This window comes from Prionailurus bengalensis, chromosome D2 (assembly GCF_016509475.1).
Source record: "Prionailurus bengalensis isolate Pbe53 chromosome D2, Fcat_Pben_1.1_paternal_pri, whole genome shotgun sequence".
NCBI lineage: Eukaryota > Metazoa > Chordata > Mammalia > Carnivora > Felidae > Prionailurus > Prionailurus bengalensis.
Window position 1 is genome coordinate 4,587,543 of NC_057351.1, and position 6,000 is coordinate 4,593,542.

General features: G+C 52.0%; 1 long non-coding RNA gene across 1 annotated transcript in view; it reads right to left on the reverse strand.

Annotated features, from left to right (window-relative positions):
• Positions 1-5,538, reverse strand: part of LOC122492654 — a 123,286-nt gene extending 117,748 nt beyond the window's left edge. The window contains exon 1 of the long non-coding RNA XR_006299725.1: positions 4,822-5,538. This is a non-coding gene — a long non-coding RNA (uncharacterized LOC122492654). The remainder of the gene's footprint in view (positions 1-4,821) is intronic.
• Positions 5,539-6,000: the final 462 nt, after the last annotated feature.

Here is a 6,000-nt window from a genome sequence, read left to right on the forward strand (position 1 = left end):
CTTACATTGATGCTGTGAATACTGTTGACAATACATCCAACGTACTTTTAGATTTCAAAGGAACAACGCACAGGTCTGGAAAAATTAGTCTTATGATATCTATCTCTAAGAATACTTTTAGCTATTAAATATATATGTTTATCCAGATAAACTCATATGATCGAAGTAATTCTAAGATTTTATAAAAAGTTATAATGGACTAAATGATCTATAAAGCCTATGGGTTTATTTCACTTCTCTGAGTATTCAATTGTTCCACATAAAATGAGTAGGACAAGGGAACTGGTTTAAAATGGAATGAAATACTGAGGGTTGTTTTTTTTTTTTTTACTATATATCTAAACACAAACAAAAGTTGTTTTATTCAGAGGAAAACAGTTTTTTTAAGTTTCATCAATTTGTCCAAGAAGAGTTTACAAAAGAATTTTGTATTTTATTAATGAATGAATCACCAGGAAGTACCTCTTCAGTGCACAACTGCTTGGCCATCTCAAAGGAAGAAAGATATACATGTTTAAGCCATCACAGGACACAGAGACATAAATATAAAAGATCCACCAAAAAGCAGGCTACAATAAACAATACTAAACACTGCAAAAATAACAATGTTGCCAAAATACATTTCACTGAGGGTTCTATCATACCACAGTCAGAGACTTTGCCCACTTTAGAGTATAAAACATTTTTCTGGATGCCAAGCCACACTCACAGCTAACCACATCACTTAGTGCTCTCAAATGCTGGGTCAAAGGAAACAGACAAAGAAAATCTTCAGTTCACTCCTCATAAATCCCTACAGGTTTCACTCCGGCATTTTGTTTGAAAAACGAAGGTAGGTGTAAAAGTGCAGCTCCAACCCATCCGAGTGGGTCGGTGACACTTGTCAAAATTTCAAAAGAATTGTTTGCCGTCCTTCCAAAGATGATGCTCCAAAACCAGACAAAACCGGACAGACTTAAAAATCCAAAGAAAGCACATGCAAATTAGAGATTACCAAATGTTGTAAACTTAGCCTAAGAGCTTGCTGAAGGTTACATAACTTGTGCCTTGTTATTTTTGTCTACCAAGTGCTGAAAGACTCTCCGGGACGTCTCTTTTCTCTTATTAAGTTTGAGGGAAATCAGAGGTTTCCTGGGAGGAATGGGGTAAAGTTGATCATTGGCATTGCGTCTTGTACATTAAGCCTGATGGGTAACATTTGATGTGCTGACCGCAGTCTCACTGTGCTAGAGCGTATATCCAAGTCTGGAGCATACGGGGAGTCCTGGAACTCCGTGACAGGTCTGCGAAAGCTGCTAAAATCATCATATTGTTCACTTTTTGTCTGGCACAAGACGGTAAGCTGGCACATCTTCCGGTGCACCTGTAATGGAGATTATACGCCACGTGTGTGACTTGACAAAAGGGCAAAGCTGGCCACTATCTGGCTTGAGTGTAAGTTAAGCACGTGTCTCCTGAAATCCTCTGCACGCACGTTCCACTATTTTACATCACTTCTATCATGCATTATTTTTAAGAGTGGGAGTTGGGAACTCTGCGTAGATATTGTTGCAGGACTTTTGACCTCAATACCCAGGATTCGTTGTCTTGCCGTTTCGAAGAACAAAGAGGTGGACACAAAATGAGCAGCAAGTGAAAGTTTATTAGAGTATAAGGTCAGAGAGTAAGAGCACTAGGAAAGCACTCTTTATAGACAGGGGGCATTAGAAAGTGAATGCCCGTGACTATAGGCAAGGGTCCTTGTCTTACAAGGCTCTGGTCAGTACCCCCTCCCCTTCCCCCGGTTCGTTCTCAGGTCCTAGCCTCACTGGCTGGATGGTTGTAGGTGTTGGGTTGTCCATTCCTGATTGGCTCGTTTCCATTGTATGAGGGGTGGTCTATGGCCATACCATTCCCTGTGGGTCAACATCTTGCGGTCTACTTATTTTTAGTCAGGTCTTTTGTCAAATTCCTCACGGGAACCTGAGTGTGGGTAGGTGGGGTCTGTTACATTCTGAAGAGGAACCTTGTGACCAAGGGAGTGTGCTGTGGTCAGACACTCCCAGAACTGTTCCAAACTATGTCTTTCCCCACCCAGGGACCTCAGGTCCTAATCTTTCCCTCTCTGCCTATTTTATCCTGTCTTTTACTATCCTAATATCTGAATAGAAACTATGTAACAGACCTTTCAGACCCTATATCCCCTGCCTTAGAATCACAGAATTATTAGCTTTTAAAGGGCATTACTGACAACTTAGCCCAACCCCTACACCTCGTTACGTGAAAGTGCTGAGGCCTGAAAATATTTCTGACTTCTCCAAATCAGTTATCGGCATATTAAAAATAGTATTCATAACCACTGTCTCAGTAAACACTGATTGGCACTTTATTGTTTTTCACTACTGCTGCAAACGCAAATGCTTCACACGTCCCCATTTGACAGATGGACACACTGAGATGCACAGCAAACGACTAAGATGCTAATTCGTGGCAGAAGTAAGGCTCACATTCAGGCTTCTGATTCCAAAGCATGCTCCCAACATCCGTATTATAGCAACGATTAGATTAAAGTTTCATGGAGATTTAATCGAATCATTAAGTGTCCACAAAATGCAGAGGAAAGACCGCCCTGCACACTCACAAAACAACCGATCTCAAAGCAGTCATTGGATGGAAGATTTCACTGTGAGCATCCCCTGTGCAGATTCAACTTTCTGAAGGTTTTCAACTGACAAGGAGACTTGCGGGAATCTGCCGTAAGGATGACGCACGTCTTGGCAACGGAGGCCTGAAGATGGTACTTGTCCTTGGATAAAGTCAAAGTTACTTTCTTTTCCTGACTACTGAGTGACCATGTAGAAAGGAGACACAACCTGAGCAGCTGAGAGAAAAAAAATGGGACAGAGGGAAGTCTCATGTGGAAAGTTGGGAAATGACACTGTGTATTTATATGACACTATTTACATTCTGACACTAAAAACATTAAGAAATAACTATACTTTCTATTTCATGTGGTCTCAAGTTGGGGTGACCCTACTTTTGAGGTAACACCTTAACTATAATTTTCAGGATGCATCAGCGTGTTTAGAAAAAAATATATCGTTTTCCTTTTGAGAGTGAAGTTAAGAAAACATACTAAATTCAACCCAAATACTGTTGCTTGATAGATATAATTTTTATTAATCGGTGTTATTGCTGGAAAGACAGTGGTGTTGTCGTTGTTGTTGTTTTCTTCAGAGTGATATTTACTACCCTTTGTCTTGGTTTGATTTTACAGGAGATTCCACTCAACTTTAATTTGTGCTATTTTAACTGTTTCACTACAGTTCTCACCCCTTTTGAGAAAGAAGGTATTCCTCCTTCCCAATTTATGGGATTCCTTTACTACTTCTTTCTAGAAGAAAAACAAGGCAGGTTGCAATTACTCCCCTTGGAGTAACAGTTTAGGAAATCAGTGCTGACTCCGTCCCTTCCTTTGCTCAGGTTTGCGAGGCCTTAAAAGGTCATTTAAGAGGTGAGATTGTAGGCACTTCCTCGCTGGGAGGAGGCGGGAGGAAGAAAGCCTGTCTCCAGAACGGTAATAGCCTCAGGAGGAGGCTGTCTGCAGGCCCTGCGCCCAGAGGGTGGGCCCGGTCAGCCTCAGCCGTGCTCCTCCAAGTCCGATGGCGGCGGTGACGGCCTCGGGAGGAGGCTGTCTGCAGGCCCTGCGCCCAGAGGGTGGGCCCGGTCAGCCTCAGCCGTGCTCCTCCAAGTCAGACGGTGGCGGTGATGGCCTCGCGAGGAGGGTGTCTGCAGGCCCTGCGCCCAGAGGTCAGCCGAGCTCCTCCAAGTCAGATAGCGGCGGTGACGGCCTCGGGAGGAGGCTGTCTGCAGTCCCTGCGCCCAGAGGTCAGCCGCGCTCCTCCAAGTCAGACGGCGGCGGTGACGGCCTCGGGGGGAGGCTGTCTGCAGGCCCTGCGCCCAGAGGGTGGGCCCGGTCAGCCTCAGCCGCGCTCCTCCAAGTCAGACGGCGGCGGTGACGGCCTCGGGAGGAGGCTGTCTGCAGGCCCTGCGCCCAGAGGGTGGGCCCGGTCAGCCTCAGCCGTGCTCCTCCAAGTCAGACGGTGGCGGTGATGGCCTCGCGAGGAGGGTGTCTGCAGGCCCTGCGCCCAGAGGTCAGCCGAGCTCCTCCAAGTCAGATGGCAGCGGTGACGGCCTCGGGAGGAGGCTGTCTGCAGGCCCTGCGCCCAGAAGGTGGGCCCGGTCAGCCTCAGCCGCGCTCCTCCAAGTCAGACGGCGGCGGTGACGGCCTCGGGAGGAGGCTGTCTGCAGGCCCTGCGCCCAGAGGGTGGGCCCGGTCAGCCTCAGCCGTGCTCCTCCAAGTCAGACGGTGGCGGTGATGGCCTCGCGAGGAGGGTGTCTGCAGGCCCTGCGCCCAGAGGTCAGCCGAGCTCCCCCAAGTCAGATGGCGGCGGTTTGCTGGGTTATAAACTCAGGCGTGGCCTCGCCCAGGTCTCCCAGAGCGCGGTGCAGGCCCCACTCCCGGCGCGCTGGGGGGCGCTGGGCAGCAGGGGACAGGGACCACCGCCACGGACACAGCCCCTCAACCTCTGAGCAGGCAGGGGACGCTCGCCGCAGGGGGCCGGGAGGGACTGGGCCGGAAGGCGGCACGTCCCGCCCTCTGACATCACCTCCGCCGAGCCTCCCTCTCCGAGCGGAAGGGCGCCCGGTGCCCCAGGCGCGCGTCAGACCCCCACCCCCACCCCCACCCCCGCCCCGGTCTCGGTCTCCCACAGCCGGGGTGGGCTGCTGGGTCTCCCTCCGTCACGTCACGCGTCCCGGGCGCCCGTCACCACAGCCTACCTTGAGTCACGCGGCTCAGCTCAGCGGCATCCGTGAGGGCGCACCGCCGACGCAGCCACCGCCAGCCGCAAGGCGGGCAGCTCCCCTGGCGTCCGAGGCTGACGCGGCCTATCGAGCGTCCCGACGCCACGTCACGTCACCGTCCTCGGGTCAGAGGTCAGCCGCGCGCTTCTCCTCCCGTCGGGCGTGAGCGCCGCCCTGGCTTCCTCGTGACGCGCACGCGCCCAGCTCGGGTGTCGCCTCGCGGGGGCGCTGTGTCGTCTCCCGCCGTCACCGACGGACGGCGGGAGCCCCGGGGCGGCGAGGCCGGCGCTTCCACCACAGCCCGTCGTCCTCAGGGTTCTGTGAGGAGTCCGTGCGGTGAGTCGGTGGCCGCGCCTCACTGCCGGCGGGACTCGGTCCCGGGCGGGCCGTCGGGGAACGTGCACCGTCGGCGGGGCGGGCGACCCCCGGGGGCTTGGCCCGGATCGCCCGGGGATGAGGGGCCACCGCTTTGCCAGATCGTTTCACGCCCCCTTCCGACGCTGTTCTAAGAAGCTTCTGAAAACGCAGGGCGAAGACGGACAGTGAAATCACAAGACAAAGTAGACGGCCAAACCGGTATTCCAGCCAGCGGCGATGCGGTCTTGGTTTTCCAACGTGCTTCCAGTTGTATTTTTTTAATTTTCAATTTTTTTTTTTTCTTTTCAGCGCTGACATTCGCAGAGGCGACCTAAGTCGTGACCGCTTTCTGTGACAACTGGTTTCAAAGGTGATCCGCGCGCAGCGGCAGGGAGGAGAAAACGGAGAAGCGTGACGTGACCCAGGACCCTCCAGAGGCCGACTCACGGCGTCCGGGCCTCCGCCCGCACTTGTGACAGCCCCCCACCGTTCCCTGCAGAGCAGACCCGGTCAGTCAGTTGCGACACCCTGTCTCAGCCCGGATTTGAACCCCGAACTACAAAACCTGGATCCCGCTGCTGTCGCCTGGCCGCCCCTTTCAGAAGGTAATGAATCCCAGTTTCTCACGGTCGCCGGAGAGGCTCAACGTGGGTGAGAGCGTTGCCCAGGACCAACCCTGGGAGGGTAGTGTAGCCGTCCCTGACGAACGCCCGCTGCCTCCACGGCCTGGGCTCCTGACCACTGATTGTATTCTTCCAAATAGGACCAACCAAGAAAATATCAAGTATGTTGGTGAAC